Genomic DNA, 20,767 nt, shown 5'->3' with positions numbered 1-20,767 from the left:
GCACCAAGGGTGGTCAGCACATTCGAGGACTCCACCTGTGCTCACACCGCCATAGCAGGCCCTTGCTTTCTGGGAAAGGAGTAAAGATTAATTAAGGTTGTCAGGGCCTAAGTAAAATCACCAATGTCAATTTCCTCCCTCTGGCTCTTGCTGTCAGAATAAATTGGACAGTCATTACCTAATACTCAACCCTATTTTCCTAATATTTCATGCATGCTGAAGCGTTGATGGGAAACAGGGAGGGTGAGGCCCTTTGGAGGGGCAGAGAGGGGAAGCCGTGTGGAGCTAAGGGTGTCCTGGCAGAATGGCCTTGCCTCCCGCCACTCCCTGGAATGGTGATCTCGCGAGGGGGCCAGGGGTGGTGCTCTGTCCACACAGGGCACTGTTCCGACCCAAATGAGACAGATAGACCTACTGGCAACAGCTCCCAGGGACCGTCAAGCAGCTGGTACCTTCGGGGACTTTGGTTTCAGACCAAGCTCCAAGGGCCACAGCAACTGGTGCCTTCACGGACTCCAAGATAGCCTCAGTTTCTTAATCTGAAAAATGGGAATGAATGAGAGAGCTTCACTCACAAAAGTGGACAGTCTGTCCCTTCCCAGGTGCAGGCGTCTCCCTGGGGGAACACTCCAGAGACCGGAAATCCTTCAAGTCCCAAAATAAGAGCTGAAGGTGCTGACGGTAGCCTTTCAAGGTCCCCCACATAGGATTACGTGCCTCACTGACTTATGGAACCGGCCCTAGGCACCGCCTCTCGGTGTGTGGCCTTGAGCTGGCAGAAGGTCCTGGCAATTGGGCTAAGGACGATAACAACACCACCGATAGCAACCGGCACCTACTGGGTGGATGTATGTATATACTTGTCAGCTGACGACTGAGAGCATTTTGTGAGAGCGTTAATGGGGAGGGGGCAGAGAGAACTCTCTGGGGTGCTGGAAATACTCTATTTCTTGATCTGAAGGATGGATATCCCAATGCATACAAACAAATATTCACTGAGCTGCGCACTTAAGACTTTGCTTCACGTACGCTATGGGGTCACCGAAACTTTGGAACAGCAAAAAGATTCGGCCATCATTGGGATCTGAGTGTTGACCATAAGAGGCTCTGAAATACTGAGAACCAACTGAGGGTTGATGGGGAGTGGCGGGGGAGGGGAAAGTGGGTGATGGGCACGGAGGACGGCACCTGTTGGGATGAGCCCTGGGTATTTATGGAAGCCAATCTGACATTAAATTATATTTGATATAAAACAAATACAAAAATAAAAACTGAAAAGCACTCTGTGATGCTACTTCCCTGTGGAGAAAGGGCTCTTGATTGGGCATCACCCTGGGCCTGGCATGGTGTGACAGGGCTCCACAGGCTCTCTTACCTTAACTCCGCTGGTAAGCCCATGAAGCAGGACTCGCCATCCCCAGTGCGGAGCAGGCAGCATGGCGGGAGGGGCGGGAGACCAGGTCTGCAGCCAGCCTCCAAGCTTGGGCAGGTAGGTCTCAGTCTGCACACCTGTGACAGAGAATGATGACAGAGCTGACCTCAGAGGGACAGAATGAGCCACTGCTGGAGGGAATGTCAAGTGGGATAAGCCCTATGGAAACCGTACGGTGGTTACCCATAAAATAAAAAATGGAATTACTGTATGATCCAATGATTCTCCTTTGGGTATATACCCAACAGAGTTGACAACAGGGCCTCCAAGAGAGAGTCGTACATCCATGTGTACATGATAAACACTATCAAGAATGTAGGGGCACCTGGGTGGCTCGGTTGGTTGGTTGAGCGTTGGGCTTCAGCTTGGGTCATGATCTCGCGGTCCGTGAGTTCGAGCCCCGCGTCGGGCTCTGGGCTGACGGCTCAGAGCCTGGAGCCTGCTTCAAATAGATTCTGTGTCTCTGCCCTCCCCTGCTCGTACTCTGTTTCTCTCTCTCTCTCTCTCTCTCTCTCTCTCTCTCAAAAGTGAATAAATATTAAAAAAAAAAAAAGAATGTAAAGTGCTTGCCTCAGGGAGGCGATAAATGAAGGTTAAACTTCAGCCAAGTGACCCCTCTTCTCTGGGCCTTGGTTTGCCCCTATGCTGGGGGGTGTTTGTGTCAGTCCCCTCTGCATGGATTGTCCCCACTGATGGGTGCCCCCGAGACCTGAAGCCCCTTGACCTGCAGCTCTCGGGAGTGCCCGGGCATCAGGGATGGACGTGGGCAGTTTTCTTTCGAAGAAGGCCTCTGTGGTCCCCTTTCAACTGGAGCCTGAAAGGTTATATACCCGTACTCTTCAAATTCACAGCCAGCCCTGAGATCTTCTAACCCTACCAGGTCACTGGGGAGAAGTTGCCTCCGTCTGATGGAGGCAGCCCAGGCCACTTTTGGACACAAGAGGATGGTGTTCATTTCTTTTGTACACTAACTTTTTGGAGTTCCTACGTGTGCTGGGCCCTGCGCTGGGCTCATGCAAGGTACAGACAGTATGTCAGGGATGCCGCCTCCAGGGAGCATAAGAGCAACCAGGATGTCAAGTCTTGCCCACAAATCTCCATAATCCAAGAAAATAAGTGATAGAGGTTGTGAGGAAGGGATAGAGTGAAAGTGGCAAGGGAATTCTGAGCTGCGGCCACCAAATCTTACACAATGATGTTACTCAGTCTTTGTCAAAGGTCCCTTGAGCTGGAAGGGAACTTCTATCACTCATGGACAGCAAACTGCCTGAAGACCCCCTCTAGACATTCAGACGGCCCTCTCAGAGTCCCAGGGAGTAGCAGCCCTACCTAGTTCTCTCCCTCCTCCTTTCACCGCTATCTGGGGACAGAGGACCAGAGAAGCTGGTTGGGGTGGGGGAGGGAGACAGAAAGCTGGAAATTTCAGACTCCATTCACCCCAGCATTGTGACTTGGCGGCTAAGTTGCTTTACTTTGCTGAACCTCCGTGTGCTGATCTGTGAAATGGGAATGCCGTGCTGTGGGCCCTATCTCAGACATTGCCCCATGGCATAACTCCACCACACCAGAGCTTAGGGCTAGACACGTCCAATCCCCACGGCCTAGAACACAGTGAAGAGTGAGGACTTACCAGGTATTTGTTGAATAACGTGTGTAATAAAATCAAGCACAGGACCGGACCCTGGATGGTGGAAACACTTGAAAAAGAATGAAAGTGGAGGGCTCACACTTCCTGGTTTCAAAACCTGCTATTAAGTTATAGTAATTAAAACACTGTGGTGTTGGCATAAAGACAGACATATAGACCAATGGAATAGAATAGAGGGCCCAGAAATTAACCCTTGCACATACAGTCAAATGATTTTTGACAAGGGTGCTGAGACCATTTCATGGGGAGAGGACAGTTTTTCCAAGGAATGGTGCTGGGAAAACCGGATATCCTCATGTGAAAGGACAGAACTGGACCCTTACCTCACACCGTATATAAACGGTAACTCAAAATGGACCGAGAACCTACACATAAGACCTGAAACGGTTCAACTCTTGAAAGAAATCAGAGGACAAAGCTTCATGGCACTGGATTTGGCGATGATGTCTCGGATGTGACGCCAAAGGCACAGGCAACAAGAGTAAAACCAGACAAACTAGATTTCATGAAAACTGGAAATTTTGTGCCTCGTAAGACACCATCCGTAGCGCGATAAGGCACCCCCACAGAATGGGAGAAAACACCTGCAAATCATGCATCTGATAAAGGCTTCATATCCAGAATATAGAGGAAACTCCTAAACGCAGCAAAGGAATAAACATTCAAAAATGGGCAAAGGACTTGAAGAGACAGTTCTTCGAAGGGGATATACCAATGGCCAATAAACACATGAAAAGATGCTCAGTGTCACTCATCGTCAGGGAAATGCAAATCAAAACCACCTCGCACCCATTACAACGGCTACTGTCACCAACAAAAACAAAAACAAAAAACAAAAAAGCCCAAAAACAGAACACAAGTGCTGGCGAAGATGTGGAGAAATCGGAACCCTCGTGCATTGTTGGTGGGAATGTTAAATGGTATGGCTGCCGTGGAAAACAGTCTGCAGGTTCCTCAAAAAATTAAAAATAGAATTACCATATGGGCCAGCAATTCTACTTTTGAGTATATACCCGAAAGAACTGAAAGAAGGGTCTCAAAGAAGTACTTGCCCACCCATGTTCATAGCAGCATTATTCACAACAGCTAAAACGTGGAGGCAACCCAAGTGTCTACCGACTGATGAATGGATTACTAATGAACGTACACACGTACAATGGAATATTATTCAGGCTTAAAAAGGAAGGAAATTCTGCAATATGCTACAACACGGATGATCCTGGAGGACAATAGGTTCGGTGAAATAAACCAGTCTCAAAAATATTGTATAATTCCACCTACATGCGGTGCTTAGAGGGGTCAAAATCAAAAAGCCCAAAAGTACAATGATGGTTGTCAGGTACTGGGAAGAAGGGAGAACGGGGAGTTTGGGTAAATAGAGTCTCAGACTGACGAGATGGAACGCGTTAGGGGGACGGATGGTGGGCATAACCACACAGCACCGTGAATGTAGTTAATGCCACTGAACTGCACACTAACAAACGGTTAGGTGGTAAACTTTATGTTGCATGCATTTTAACACAATGAAAAAAAGAAAAAATATCAGGGCGCCTGGGTGGCTCAGTCGGTTGAGGCTCAGCCTCGGTGCAGGCCATGATCTCGTGGGTTCGTGAGTTCGAGCCCCGCATGGGGCTCACTGCTGTCAGCCTGTCCGCATACAGCCCGTTTCGGGTCCTCTGTCGTTGAGGCTTCCCTGCTCACGCTCTGTCTCTCAAAAATAAACATTAAAAATTAAAAAAAAAAAAAAATTAAGCGTGGAAGAGTGAGACTAGGCGCATCCTGGACATTCTTATGCTTATCCTGGGCGGGACCCTGAAAGAAAGATTGAGACCCTCCCTCAGTTTGGGGTGTGTGATGGGGGCCGGGGGGGGGGGGGGGGGTGGGAGCACCTCCTGGACGGGAGCAAAGTTTGAGCAAAGACTGGAAAAGGGAAGGAAAGAACGAGAGGTCATGGAGCCTGTTGTTTCTCTTCCTACCCAGTATGTGGGTCTAGAGCAGACGTGGTGTCACCCCGGTCCCCAAGTCCAGAGACACCGGCCTTGATGTGGACATGATACACGCCATGCCTGCCCTCTCCCAAGGCCCCGACGTTCCCAGGCCTTCACAGTCTTGCTTAATTCCCTCAAATACACGCAGCCTTTAATTTATGGGGACACAGTAGTGGCCCCAGGGTCTGAACTAGAAATCAAAGCAAACAGGCATCATTTGCCATAAACAGGCCGCTCCCCAGTGGGTTCTGAGGCCCAGGGACAAGGAAACCCCCGAGATCCTCAGATGGGGAGCTCACAATAGGCGCGGGGCTGCGGTCCAAGGCTCCGACCGCGAGGCCCCTCCCAGCTCCGTTTTGGAGGAGCCTCTGAGCCGCTGGGAGGGGCCGTGGACAATGGGGGGCGGAGTCCACTGGCGGGATGGGGAACAATGGGTCCAATCAATTCCGGAGCCTCCTCACTTGTTCTAAAATAAGTCTTGGAGGTCTGGGGTGGAAGTAAATCCCAGTAGAGAAGAACAGCCTCGCCTCCCTCCGTTAGGGAGGTTGGGCTCTGGCCCCGAGGACCCATCGCAGCGCCCCAGCGGCCCGCGGGTGTTGGTGTGCTTCTAAATGTTTAACAACCTGCTCCGGAGAGGGTCAGCCCTGGCCTGGAGGGTTTGCTGATCGCCCAAATGGAAAACTCCCCGAGGCCAATTTCAGGCTCCCAAGGCAACATCCCAGAAGGCAGAGCTGGGAAGAGGTCTGCGTCGGTGCACCATAGTGGGGTACTTCCTGCACATGCCATAGATACAAGAGATCTCGTGGCATTCGTGGTAGTAAATATATGTACTGGAGAGCGCCAGCAGGGGAGGGGCAGAGAGAGAGGGAGACAGAGAACCTGAAGCAGGCTCTGTGCTGTCAGTGCAAAGCCCAATGCCAGGCTCCAGCCCTGGAGCCATGAGATCACGACCTGAGCAGAAGTTGGACGCTCAACCGAGTCCCCAGGAAGCGAGGAGTTTTGATTATTTGTTACCTTTGTTTTAATATAATGTATTTAACTGTGTGTTCATATCATTGAATTTTTAAGGGTGAAATTCCTGAGAACATGTCCGGGAGGTTCACGAGTTGGAACAGGTTTGTATGAGTTGGTGTGGGTCCAGCACACCGCCGAGCACAGGGGACCTGGGCTAGGCCCATCGCCACCTCCTCTGCAGCTTCTGGATGACCGTGAGCAGCCTGAGGCCTTCTAGGGGCTTTGGCCTCCTCAGCTTGAGGGGCCTGGGGACAAGTGAGGCCCCTGACACCACTTGAGGTGAGGGAGGAGAGAAGATGCCAGCGTTGCCGTAAGTGGGGCTCTAGCCCGTGGTACTTCTGCCTGGGCACCGTGCTCCTCACTCAGGCTCCTCCTAAGGTGGGACCCTGCCTGACCCCAGCCTCCTCTGGCAAACCTCTGCTCCCCCCAGCAGGGTATCTGACCAGAGTCCCCCATTATCCTGGCCACCGAGCGATGGGTAGTTCTCACAGAGGCAAGGTTCTGTGGCTTTATCACTGGGAAACCCCGTGGCTTCATCATTGCTGGGCTCCAAGATGCTTCTGGTACCCCGGTCTGCCCACACTGCACCTTGCCTGCCTAGGACTACAATGAAAGCTCACACATTTATGGCCTGCTGCCTAAGTGCCAGGCTCAGGGCTTCCACAGTGTGAGCCCATGTGGTAGGAGCCACCGTTAACCCATTTTTGCAGAGGGACAAGCCAAGGCACTCAGAGTGGTGAAGCCATTTGCCCAAGGGCGTGCAAAGCATATGTTTCGAGCCAAAGCCTGTTTTGAAAGCAATTATTTTAGTTTATATTTACTAAAAACAGTTTTGGGGTGTGTGTGTGTGTGTGTGTGTGTGTGTGTGTGTGTGTTTAAGTTGGTGCACAACTGATCTTGCCCAGATGTGCCCATGGACGTCCCGGGTGGAGGTGGAGGGACGGAGAGAAGCTTGGGGATGGGCAGAATGGCCCACACATGGCAGGAACAGAAGTTGGCATGGGGGCAAAAACACACGGAAGGCATTCTGGTTTTCTCCTTTGGTCTGCTCCTCACTCGGGATCTGCTCCCTCATTGGGGGCTTGTTCCTAAAATACCTCAATGCCTGGTTTGAGTCCTGGCTTCCCCACTTGCCAGCTCTGTGCCGTTGGGCAGGTCGGTCAGCCTGAGCCTCATCCGTGGAAGGGTCCGCACAGTTGTGGTCTGTTGAAGAGAATGGGGCAGAGCACTCACTCAGCACCGTGTTGGCTCTTTATTGCTCTACCATTCGTCTTAGGGCCCCGGTGACCTAGGCCGCAGTCACCATGGCCCTGACGGTACCCTTTTCAAGGCTCTGGCCCCTGTCGCCACCCCCTCGCTGGCACCACTAGCCGCCTGCCTCTCTGGTCTTTTGCCAACAAGATTCAAACCCCGTCTGCGTGCATGGGTCGGAGATGTTAATGGAGCTCTCGGGGAGCGGCGGCTGGGTTCCCCTGCTCTGGGGCCGCCTGGTTATTGGCGGCTTAAGTGCTCATGTGAAACACCCCTTGCACCTCACGCTTGCCAAGCTGTCCCCAGTGCTGGATGCTGTGTTTGATCATGTTGAAAGGCCTTGACACAGACCATCCAGGTCTGGAGGCCAACAGGGGAAAGCGTGCCGAAGATCAAGCATCGACAGGGCACTCCTGGGACCCCAGCCCGGCCCAGAGCAGGGCCAGCAGCCCGCACCAGCCTGGCGCTTCTCACCAGACACAAACCAGGCCTGGGAACGGGTGAGGGCAGCCAGGAAGCCAGCCTGCCCGGTGCCACAGAGGCTGGGGATCTCCGGGACTGTCCCTGGACCTCCCTCCTCTATAGCAGCCACGCTGGCCCCTGCCTCTGAGGCCACACTCTTCACCCACAGGGGCCGGAGCAGTGATGGGAACAGAGGGCATCAGCACACCTCTCTTCCCCAACTTCGCCCCAGAGAGACACCCTCACCGCTCAGATTCTCTGATGGGGACCCTTTGACAGCTCTGTAACGCCACAGTCTTAGCTGCATCATCCTCACAACCACCTCTGGGAGGTGGGGGAAAGGCCCACTTCACAGATGGGTAAGTGGAGGCCCAGAAAGGTCCAGTGGGTCAGCTGTGAGCTGCAGTCCCTCCCCTTGATCAGCGTCTTCCGATTCACGGCCTGCTGTTCTTGCAATGAGGCCACCGCGGTTCCCATGAAAGTGACTGGGTGTGTGGCACTAGACGGAGAGAAAATTTCTTCTCGTCCTTCTTCCATAAGGGCTGTGGCCACCCCAAGTCTGGCAGCTTTACAAGAACAGGCTTGTAAACTCAGCAACACCCCATAATCCTTTTTATGGGGCCTGCTGTGGTAATGGACATTCATCAGCTCTCCCAGACTAAGCCTGGTGGGCCCTGGGGGCAAGAGGCGAAGGGGAGCCAGGCCCGCCCGTCTGTGCAGCCCTCTAGCTGGGTAAGGGGTCCCAAAGGAGGGGCAGAGTCCACGTGTTTCTGAACAACGCCAGGACTCTCAGCCAGGGGGTGCTGTGCAGCCAGGGCAGGGGAGGGAGATACAGAGGAAAATCACCCGTCAAAACGCCTGCGTGGGCATCACCTTTGTATCTACCCAGAAACGAGTGAGCTGGGAAGAGGGGAAGCATTGTCTCAAATTCAAATTCCCAGGCTCCTCTCTAACCTCGTGATTCAGAATCTCCGAAGGTGGCCCCAGGACTGTGCGGTTATTAGCCCTTGATGCAGCTAACATTTTGCGTCCTCTGCTTTAGGAAGAGGCAGAGGGTAATGGCGGGGAAGTGAGAGCTAGGTCAGACACCTGGATTGTCCATTTCCTCGCTCAACAAACCCTTGCTGAAATCCGGCCTTGACCGTGGACAGGGGAGGCCACCCTTTGCTTCCATGTGGGTAGGTAGCGTCTGCCTCCACCCTCACCTGTACAATGACCTTGGCCACTCTGCTGCCCTCCATCAAAGCAGAGGAGAGCCTGCGGCCCCTTCCAGCTCAAACACCTTACGATTCAAGCAGGGTGTAGCCGATGAACCAGGATCACCTTGTAATCCTTTAGCTTCTTGGGCTATTAGGGGACTGAGAGTAGACCCTGGGGAGACCTTGGACACAGGGCTCCAGGCCAAAGAGCTTTCTCTTCTTTACATCTGCCCATTCTTCCCAAGGATGGGAGCTTGTGCCCTCTGAACCAGGACAGCCAGGGCATGACGGTCCCTCCCTCAGCCAAAGCAGAGCTTGCGAGGTCCAGCAATGCAGTTCTGTAAGGGCCTCGCCTGGGTGCCTTGACCTAACCGTGATCTTGAGGCCCCCTAAGCAGTAACATTGCTTATTGGGTTCTCGCTTGTTTTGTTTAGTCTCATTTGGGTTTTAAAAGTTATGTGCAGTATATCTACATGTTTTTAAACCATGAGTGATGCTGTATTTGTGTAAAAAAGTCTAGATCAATGCTTCTGAACTTTTAAAATGTGTCTTAACTTTCCTCATCTGTAAAATGGGATAATGGTAGAGCTGACCTCAAAGGCCTGTTGGGTAGCTTAAATGGCATGATACATATAAAACATTTAAAACAGTACCTGGGACGTTGTAAACATTCCATATAAGTTGCTATTTAGGCGACACTTTGCCACTTTGTTACTCCTGAGCACAACCCGTGTCCTTGTTTGCTTGATATACTTCCTCAAATCCATTTCTTTTTCTTTTCTTTCTTTAATGTTTATTTATTTATTTTTCAGAGAGAAAGAGAGGCAGAGAGAGGGAGACAGAGAATCCCAAGCAGGCTCCACGTTGTCAGCGCGGAGCCCGATGCGGGGCTCGAACTCACAAACCGTGAGATCGTGACCTGAGCCGAAAGCAGGAGTTGGAGGCTTACCTGACTGAGCCACCCGGGTGCCCCTCTTTTTCTTTTTTCTTTTCTTTCTTTTTTTTTTTTACCGAAGGAAATTTAATTAAAAAGGAAATGTTATGCCATTACTGTAAGCGGAAAAATAGTATCAATTGCATAGAGAGACTACAGCAGTAAAAAGTAACACAAAGGAAACAAAGCCATGTCGTTAAAACCTAGGCAGATCTAGATTGTGGTCGTAGTTACCAGAATCTACCAGAACCTGATACGATGGCGTGAAACCATACACACACGTTGTCCACAAAACCAATGTCCATCTCCTGGGTCTGATTCTGTACTTCAGTTAGGTAGGACGTATGCGCTGGGTGACGAGTACATGAGACCTCTCTCGACTACCTTTGCGACCTACTGTGAATCTCTAATTTTAAAACAAAAAGTTAAAAAAAAAAAAAATCTCCGGCAAATGGGTGCTTTCTCTTAGCCTGAGGCTGAGTCTCTCCATTTAAAGAGGAACCAGGGGCGCCTGGGTGGCTCAGTCGGTTAAGCGTCTGGCTCTTGATTTCAGCTCGGGTCATGATGCTGAGGTTTGTGAGTTTGAACCCCATGTTGCGTTCCGTGCTGACAACATGGTGCCTGCTTGGGATTCTCTCTCTCCCTCTCTCTCACTGTCCCTTCCCAACGCACACTCTTTCTCTCCCAAATAAACATTAAAAATATTTAAAATGATTATTAAAATAACTTAAAAAATTTTTTTAATGTGGCCACTTAAAAATTGTAAATTATATACGTGGCTCATACGCGTGGCTCCCATTATGTATCTATCGGATAGCAGCTCTGAGAGCCTTCGGCAGATTTCCAAAGAGGTCTCGTCTGTGACTCACAAAATGCTCCAGCTTCTCCAAGTCAGTGATGGCACTTCGTGCTTTTTCAGGTAGCTGCCTGGATCCCGCTTGGGGAAGGCGCTTATGTGCTCTCGTGCGCACAGATGGGTGCCTCCCGCCAAATGTCCATCTCCTTCCCCAGTGGCTGCCCAGCCCCCATCCTTTGGCTGAAAGGCGCTCCCGAGAGCACAGGGCTTCCTGTCCCTCTGCCCCATGTGATTTTCATTTGTCTAATGAAAGCTAATCTGATAAAGGCAGGAATGGCAGGGATGCGTGAAAGCTCCAGTGAGCACAGGTCATGGCCTGATCTAAAGAGGGGGCCTTTGTCTCCCTCCCCGCCCCCCACCCTCCCCGGGCAGCGGCCAGCTGGCCAATGGGTCACCCAGGGGAGTGGGCAAGGGAGCCAAGACCAAGGAGGGTGCTCTTCTGGGACAAGCTGGACTGACATCACCGTGTTTACCATTTGTAAACCAACCAGAAAGAAACCGAAGAAAGAAGCTAAAAAATGAGAAAACTCTGAAAATCCCAGGAGAAAAGCCCTGTGAAAAACAGGAGGGCTCAGGCAGCTCGTTGTGGACTAGAATCGTGGTGGTCCCTTGTCACCTTTCTCTTCTGGTCAGTGGCAGCATCTAGGAAAGAGAGAGGCTGGGGCTAGGGTCATGCTCCCAGCCAAAGGAGGAGGGTTAGATATGGCTGCCTCGTATCCTATAGCCATGGGCACTGGGTTCTCTCAGGCCTTGGGCTCTACCCAAGTCCAGCCCTGGAGCCAACCCCCCGGGGCTCCCCCACAGAGGCACTTCTTCAAGAGCTTGGACCCCTGGAGCAGCCCTCCGGCCACATAGGACATTGTGCCGCCCACCTACCCACTCACTCACTCAGAATGCTGGGAACCGAAATGAGCTGGACACAGTGTGGAACATCAGAGATTTTTCTGTGTTTGCTTCAAAATCCTCTCCTTCCTCCTGGGTCGGGGGAGACAGTTCAGTTGGGGAAAACCAAAGACGCTGCCCATTAATGAATTAACCAAACCAGAAGTATTTACCCAAGAGCTCGTGTATACCCGGGCCTCTGCCGGGAATTTGATGGAGACGAGAAAGAAGATAGGAGTCCCACTCTCACTGGGGGTTGAACTCACGCATAAGAGAATAAGACGGACATACCTGATGGCCAGACGGGGCGGAGCACAGCCAAGGCTCTCGGGAGAATGGGGAGAGGGCAGAGGAGTGGGTGTCAGGGCAGACATCCTGGAGGTGGGCTTGGGCCGGCCTCATGAAATGAGGGTGGGGATCACGGAAAGAGGAGTACAGTGGCCTGCGTTCTACTAGGGTTCTTATACCAACTCGGTGAGGTTGGCCAACACAATCTCTTCCCTGGGCCTCACCGTCCCCATCCGTAAAGCGAGAGTGGTGACTGCCTTGGCATCCTTACTGACCATAGCGTCCTAGGATTTGAAGCACCAGAGAGAAGCAGGGGAGAATTCCAGGTGGGAAGAAGCATTGGAACAGTTCTGATAGGACCAAGAAACTGTCAGTGGGTAGAGGAACCACGGCCAGAGATGCTGGAAACAAGCTCCCCAGAGCTGGGGAGAGTGGCCCAGATCTTTCGCTCATTCCAGCCCATCTCAGGGCACGCAAGGCCTATGGCCTCGCCGGGGTCTCAAACAAGTGGCTATATTGTGTGTGCCCAGCTGGGGTGCAGGCCAGGGCGGGTGTCATGGGAATTGCCCCTCTGCTTCTGAGGAGAGAAGGGAGCTCTGGCCTCAGAGGCCTGGCCTGGCACCTCTGTTCTTTGCTGACAGAGATTTGGCCACTTCCCTAGAGCCCCTCTCTGGCCTTCACCATCATCTTCCCAAGACAAGCAGAGCCCAAGTCAGAGCCGATGTGCAAGGGGTGTGGGAGGGCGTCAGATGTGCATTCTGGGGGAGGTGTTCAAGATGACTTCCGCCATTTTGGTTTCATCCATATTGGAGCTCCATCCAGCCACAGGCCCTGTTACACCAGCTTGGTTTTAACCTCTGAAAACCTGTCAGGAAGTTCACGACAGTGAGCGTTGTTTCTTCCTTTGTTCTTTCAACTGAGCAATTCGCAGGTGGTTGCGGAAGGCTGTTGTGTAGCCAAAAATCATGCCATACAGTTTGCGAGCCTCGCTCTTCCAGTGCTGGAAGATATTCCACATGAACCGCACCCCAGATATGGGTCTCCGATGCGGGGTGTCTGAGGCTGTGTGTCTTTCCCCATCCGTTACCTGGCTTTATCTTCTTCACACACTCATCACTGTCGAAATTATCTCACATTTATTCACTTGTTTACCACCCGTGCCCCCTGCCCCTACCACCCCCCCCCACATTAGCATATAGCCTGCCCTGTTTACTGCCGTATCCTTGACCCCTTGATTACCTGGCAGGTGGTGAAGAAATGTTTGTCGAATAAATGAATGTGCAGACACGGATATGCGGCCTCCAATCAGGATGGTGTCGAACTGTGTGGTGGGGCTGGCATCAGCCATCGGGTGAGGCCCTGGTGGGAATCAGAGGACATACTTGGGCAGGTTAATAGAGGGGAGCTTAACAAAGGGCTCCTTGTAAAGGCCCAGCCAGTGTTAAGGGAACGGTACAGGGATGGGGAAGAGGAGGGCGTTACCCCCCAGGCCTGCAGAGCTAAGGGAGGGGGCAGTTACTGGAACCCAGAAGGCAAGTCGTCCGGTGAGGGTAGCCTGACAGGAGCTGTCGCCTTTTGGTAGAGTGGCTCTGTGACCGCTGGGACCTGGCAAGGAGGAAGTCAGGAAACACATGCCTCGCTCAACCTGCTCCCCGTACAGTGTCCCCCAGAAGCCAGAAGCCTGGGGAGCCCAGTGATGCTGTTCACACAGAAGACAGGAGGAGGGTGGACAGGGATCTGTGGGGACAAAGAGAGGATGTCCAGCCCAGGCGGTGCAGGGGACCATGGCTGTTTCAGTTATCGTTACCGCAGAACAAACCTGCCTGAAACTCCGCGGCCAGAAACAAACACACTCCGTTCAGTATCTTTCACAGTTTCTGTGGGTCTGGAGCCCAGGAAGGGCTTTGCAGGGCGGTTCTGGCTTGGGGCCTCGCCCAGTTGTGGACAGATGGTGGCTGGAGCTGAAGCGGTAAGGGGCTGGAGCAGTTAGGTGGGAGCTGGCCAGACATCTGTTTCTTCTAGAAATCTCTGGCCTCGCCGAGCGCTCTCTGCATGTTCAGGGCAACCTCACTGTGGCAGGACGCCTGGCACAGGACCCAGGGCTTCGGCACAAGTGTTTGGTGAACCCAGGAGTAGCAGCGTGGCCCCCTCTGACCCACCCTTGGTCACCTAGTGCCACGTCTGCCATAGTCTGGTGGTCAATCAGTCACTAAGCTCGGCCCAGAATCCAGGGGAGGGGCCGCAGTCCCCACCTCTCGAAGGGAAGAATGCGGAAGCATTTGAAGACACGTTTTCGAAGGCGAGAGAATGCGGGGCCACATGAGTTCCGGTTGAATATTATTTGGGTGGTCACCAAAGAAGTCCCTGAAACGTGCTTGGAGGGGACAGGAACAGGATGAAAGCTTGCCCTGTGGTTAGGAAGTTAGAAGTCGGATCTCTCCGATCTCTCCTCTTCAGGAGCAGAAGGACAGAGGCTCAGAGACAGAAAGTGACCGCTCAAAGGTCAGAAAGGGCTCCAGGCTGGAGGGGCAGAACCCTTGCCTGGGTCTCAAGATTCTGTGCTTCAGGGTAGAGAGAAGAAGTGGGAGGGAGGGGCAGTGCCAACCGCACAGGCTTCGAGGGCTGCTCAGCCAACGCCGGAGAACCAGGGGCCGGCCGGGTGCTTCCGGCTAGTCTCCTCCCTCGTTCCCCCTCCCGGGCTCCTGCAGCAGTTTGGAGACTGTCAAAGCAGTGGCTTTCACTTTCAGGGAGCGGGCTGGGGAAGATTGCTTCCAGGTGGCCTCTCGGGGCCCCTCCCCGCCTGGCGGGGGGCCGAGGGTGGGCCCCGAGGCATGGGCCGTGGGCCGGGAGGGCGGGAGGAGCAGCTCCCACTGCCCAGAATGTTTTTTTTCCCAGAGCTGGCAGGCTGCCCGCTTCTTAATCGGGTCTCGGCTCAGAGCCTCCCTTCTCCGGGCCTTCCCTCATCACCTCAACCCAATCGGCAACCCTGCCCCTCGGCTACCTATAGGACCAGCCTGAGAGCCTGACGCGGAGGGCCCGCTCTGGCTACTATCCTGCTCATGAGGTGTGAAGTCCGTGGGCCAAGGTGACGTGCCTTCCTGGAGAACAAATCCTCCCATCCAGACGCCACTCGGGGCCCTGAGAACGCCGGCACTCCCCGTCCAAACATCCTGAGCCTGCTTGCAGGCATGGGGACCTCTTCCCCTGGTCTGGTCCCTAAGGGGTCTGGTCCCCTGGTCACCGTGTCGCCTGTATGAGCAACCTCAGGGGTTGGCCCAAGGGTTGGCTGGGTGGTGTGTGTGGCGTGGTCGGCAGAGGAAGTGGACCGAACTGCTATGTGTCCACGCTGCCCATGAGGCCCCTCAGGATGCAGGGTGGAGACCTGGTAGGATAGAAGGGGCATGGGCCGCGACCTCCATTTATACTTCTGCTGGGTCCCACGAATACCCAGGATATTCCTGGCTTTCTATCACATCATGTTTTAATTTTTTTCAAAAAATTTTACCTCATTTTCCCCTGAATGTTTATTTATTTTTGAGAGAGACAGCACATGAGTGGGGGAGAGGCAGAGAGAGGGAGGAACAGAAGATTCGAAGCGGGCTCCACACTGATAGCACAGAGCCCGATGTGGGGCTCGAACTCACGCACCGTGAGATCGCGACCTGACCCGGAGTCAGATGCTTAACTGACTGAGCCACCCAGGCGCCCCCGTATCACATCATTCTTTAATTTACTCCTAGTGGTTTCTGCTGTCTGACATTTGTCGCCCCTGGTTTTCTGTCCCTCTTGCCAACTGGGATACACATCCAGCTGGAGCCGGGGCCTTGGGTTGCGTGGCTGGCTGCCTCTCACTTGGGGTCCCTCCGTCTCCTTGGCGAGGGGTGGGGTGTTCGTCTGTGAGAATGCCCCAGCGGGAAGGAGCCTTGGAGGGTCTTAATCCCAAACTGCCCTTTTACAGATGTGTATACTGAGGCCCAGAAGGGAGAGACCTGCCCGAAGTTAACCCAGTTGGTACGTGACAGGAGGGGGCACGTCCCAGATTCGGATGCCGACTCCTGAAGCTGGGACAGTGACTTTTTGGCCAGGTGACTGAGCGGCCCTAGCCCCACCCCAACAAGTGACTGGAACTCCTCCAATCAGGCAGCTTCCAAGTGGGAAATGTGGTAAAAATACAGATGCCCAGCCCCATTTGTCCCGTGCAGGATGCCTGCCGGGTTGCCAAGATGTCTTTGTTCCCAGCAAACACCACAACGAGGCGGGGGTGCCCAGTGTCCCGGGGATGGCGGGGGCATGTCAGGGCAACCCTAGGCTCCACAGCCCTCGGTGACAGGGAGTCCCTTCAGAGTTCTTTCCAGATGTTGCCCCGGCCCTCGATCCCTCTTTCGTGGGAGACAATGATGCTGTTAGGCCTGTCACCAAAGCCCCAGGGTGAGCTATTTGCCTTTGCACAAGCTCTGGCTGAGCAGCAGGGCAGGCAGTGAATGGACGTGATGAGGCCTCTCTCGTCGCCTGCTCACCCACTTGGGGGCCACATCCCCACCCCTCAGCCCCTCTCTCCCGGCTGCTGCCTCCGCTCCTGGAGGGCACAGTGCAGGACAGTGAGGGAGTGGCCCCCTTCATTTATCTGTCCTTCGGCCGAGATCCTACAGCTGTCACTGCACCTGGCCGGGAAAGCATGCAGTCTGGGGTCAGGAGACCTGGGTTCCGGCCCCGGCTCCGCTCTAGGCAAGTCGCTCACGTTTCTGGGGTCCTCTCCCGAGGAGGATGTCAAAGGGAGATACGATCGTGACGGCGAAGGTGTCCTGAGAGCTCAGCCCCGCGTGTCTGCTTATGTGACTTAGCCGTGACCGTGCTGGAGGAAAGGATCTAACTCAGCCCCTGCTCTGAGCGGACCTCCTTAACGCACAGAACAAAGTAAACGTAAAATATTTAGACGAATATCAGACGAATGGTGTGAACAAGAGAAGGAGGGCAGGAGAGCATGAACTAATGACAGAGATAAAAACAGCTCCGAGTTACACAGCACTTACTATGTGCCAGGCATGGCCGTAAGTGCTTCCCGGTCCCATGAATCAGGTACTATTAAATAACGCCCCTTTTACAGACAAGGAAACTGAGGCACGAAAAGGCCACAGAACTAACAGGTGGCAGAGCCCAGACTTGGATCCAGGACCAGCCGTGTGAGCAGGTGCAGTGAGGCCAGGGACTCCCCTCCCTGCGGTGGGGCACGCAGAGGCCATCAGGAAATTCGCTAATTTGCTAATGAATGGGATAGTGCAGGCCTTGTCCTAGACCTGAGGAAAGATAAGATTTCTTCGGACTGACAGGATGGCCCGGGACGGAACACAACAGAGCAGGAGCGAGCATGCTGCGCGTTCCCAGACTCATGCTGAGCCTCTCTGTGCTGGGCACGGCGCCCCCGAGTGTTCCTGGGGTTCTCCGGAACCCGCCGTGCCCTTAAGCCTTGCTGTGTTGGGGGCTGGGACAGGTCTCCTGTCTCTGGCCCCTACCCCCCTCCCTGTAATGTTCTGCCTGGCTTGACACCCAGTAGGTGCTCACAGAATACGAACTGGGAGTAGGTGCTCACAGTAGAGCCCTGGGAACAGGCTCTCCCAGGGAAGGAGTGCCAGACCTCAGTGCTGCCCCTCGTCGCTCCAGCATGGCCCCCCTGTTTGCCCCCTCAAGATGTCCTCGCAGCCCATTCTCTCCGTTGAGCCCCGTGGGGCGGGGGCAGGGGGCAGGTAGGGACCCAGGGACTGTTTCTCGGGCAGTTGAGGATGATTGTCCTTGTGTCAGACCTTCCCCATCCCACGCAGCCTTGTCAGAACCTCACCTCAGATGCCAGCTCCTTTCAGGTGTCCTCAAACCCTCCCCAGCAGAGGCCACCCCACTCACATCCCCCAACTCACAAGTTATTAGGCCGTTGCAGGACTTGGATTTACTTTAAACTGTGGTAAAATATGCATACCATAACACTGACCATTTTTAAAAATATGACTTTGAGAGAAACAGAGAGAGAGCGAGCAGGGGAGGGGCGGGGAGAGAGAGGAAGAATCTCAGGCAGGCTGTGCTATCAGAGCAGAGAGCCCAAGAAGGGGCTCGAACCCACAAATCGTGAGATCATGGCCTGACCCAAAATCAAGAGTTGGACACTTAACCCACTGAGCCACCCAGACGCCCCTAAAATGGACTATTTTTAAGCGTATACTTCAGTACTGCAAAATATATTCACATTGTTGTAAAACAGATCTCCAGGACTTTCTCCTCTTGCAAATCTGGAACTCTATACCCATCAAACAGTTCCCCGTTTCCCCTCCCCCCCCCCCAGCCCCTGGCACCCCACCATTCTGGCTTCTGTCCCTTTAACTACTGTAGGTAGCCCACATGAGTGGGATCACACAGTATTTGTCTTTTGTGACCGACTTATTTCACTAAGCGTGATGTTTTCAGGGTTTAATCCATGGTAGCAGGTGCAAGAATTTCCTTCCTTTTTTTTTTTTTTAAAGGATTTTTTAAAGTTTATTTATTTTTGAGAGGGAGAGAGAAAACAAAAAGTATGAGTGGGGGAGGGGCAGAGGCAGAGGAAGGAAGAGAATCCCAAGCAGGCTCTGTTTTGTCAGCACAGAGCCCGAGGTGGGGCTCGATCTCCTGAACTGTGAGATCACGACCTGAGCCGAAATCAAGAGTCGGATGCTTAACTGACCGAGCCACGCAGGCGTCCCGGAATTTCCTTTCTTTTAAAGCTGAATCACATCCCATTGTATGGATATTCCGCGTTTTGTTCACCTGTCGACACGTGGGTCACTTCCACCTTTGACTACTGTGAATAACACTGCTGGGACTTTGCTTTTCAGATGCACAAGACTGTGCCACGTTTTCATTTACGACCGGGTGCTTTCGGAACTTTTCTACAAAGGCTACTCTTGTCTCCATTTTACAGTGGAGGAAATGTTACCCAGAGGGTATGTCACCCACCCCGAATCCCACAGGCAGGAGGCAGGGGAGCCTGACTTCGTTTTGTATTTTTATTTATAATTTTCATAAACATAGATATTTTTATCGTGAGAGAAAGTGTTGTGTGTGTGTGTGTGTGTGTGTGTGTGTGCATGAGTAGCGAAGAGGGGCGGAGGGAGAGAGAGAATCTTAAGCAGGCTCCGTGTTCAGGGCAGAGCCCGAGGCGGGGCTCGATCCCCTGACCCTGGGATCACGACCTGAGTCGAGATCAAGAGTTGGACGCTCCACTTGACTGAGCCACCCAGGTGCCCTAGCAGAGCCTGACTTTGAATTCATGTCTGCACCGACCCCCACCTTTGGCCCTGCTTTCAGTTACCCCCCTCTCTGAAGGGTTTGTTTTCATCTCTTGTTCTGCTGGGGAGCTGTACAGGAGGCACAGGCTGCCTCCGAGGCCAGCGGCCAGAGCTGGTACGGGACAGTAAAGCACAATGGTTAAGATCAAGGACTGAATTCGCACTGCCCAAGCTCAAAAGTTGGCTCTTCTCACTTATCAGAGGGGTGAGCTTTGCCAAATTACTTAACCTCTCTGTGTCATGATTGATTAGTGATGTCTGCCGTGAGCTCGGGCTAGGAGGCATGTGCCTCGTATCTGTCTCACGCACAAAAGGAAAAGCTTGCTTGAAACCACACCCCACCCCCAGGCTCCTTCTAGATTCGTGGTCTTGGGAGCAGGAATCCTTCCTACAGAACTGTGAGAACAGAGTGGCCCTGTCTGAGGATCTGGGCATGATTCACCCCCGGGGTATTTGGTTTCCATCAGAAGTGGGAGTGCCTTCCGTGGCTCACAGTCTGTTTACCCTGAGGCGGTGGGATTGGGTCCCCAGCCCTGGGCCAGCAGGCCCCAGGTGGGGAGATCCGAGCACCTGGGGCCCCTTCCCCACACAGTCCTTGGCACACGTTGCATCCGTGACTGTCCGTTGAGCTGTCGCTCGTTGCTGGAGGCCTGGCCGCATCCCCAGCGCGTTTACAAGGCCCCTTGCGGTTCCTTCCTCCCCAGAGCGTCCGCGGCCCTCAGTTCTGTCTGCCTCTCCTTCCGGTCCCCTCCCTGTCAACGCAAACCTTCATCTGAGGTCCCGGGAGAGGCGGCGTGCGATCTCCAGTTTGGTGCTGCCCGGAACAGGACCCCCGCCGGCCCGAGTGGGAGAGGAAATGGGTTTGCAGGCCGTGCGGTGGCGGGCTTGGGTGCCGCGTGGGGTGCCTGTTGGGGGGGTTCGGGCCGGACTCCGTGCCGCTCCGGGATGCTGGCAAAGGGCAGTGAAAGGGGTGTCTGTGCAGGCGTGCCGCTGTAGGTGACCGTGTGGTGGCGCGTGGCTGTGGGCGACGAGGTGACGGCAGAGAACACGGGTGGGTGAAGGCCTGAGGAGGTCGAACTATAGTGGTGGCGAGTCAGCAGGGGGTGACAGCGTAGGCGACCCTCCAGATGTCACCGTGAATGACTGACGGAGCCGTCCAGTGGGGCTGCGGGAGGGTGAGCCTGTGAGCGGGCGACCCCGCGGTGGCCGACGAGGAGCCACCGAGAACTGAGGCGGGCGGTGGAGAGTCGGCGCGGGAGCGGGTGACGGGTTGGCAGGCGCCGGGACGCGGGCTGGTCGGAGCCACCGGGAGGCCCTGGGCTTGTCTCCTGGGGACGTCGTTCGTGCCGGAAAGGCGAGAGCAAATGTGTTTTCTCTGCCTGTTGAAAATGATTCCGAACGAAGGGCCTCGCCTCCTGGCCGGCGCGAGCCTGACTCCGCTGTGTCAGAAGATGATCTTTCACAGATGCTGAAAAGTTAGGAAGTGTAATTATGGGGAAATTGCAC

This window comes from Herpailurus yagouaroundi, unplaced genomic scaffold, assembly GCF_014898765.1.
Source record: "Herpailurus yagouaroundi ecotype Mexico unplaced genomic scaffold, PumYag 187, whole genome shotgun sequence".
Lineage (NCBI taxonomy): Eukaryota > Metazoa > Chordata > Mammalia > Carnivora > Felidae > Herpailurus > Herpailurus yagouaroundi.
This window is presented reverse-complemented; position numbering follows the sequence as displayed.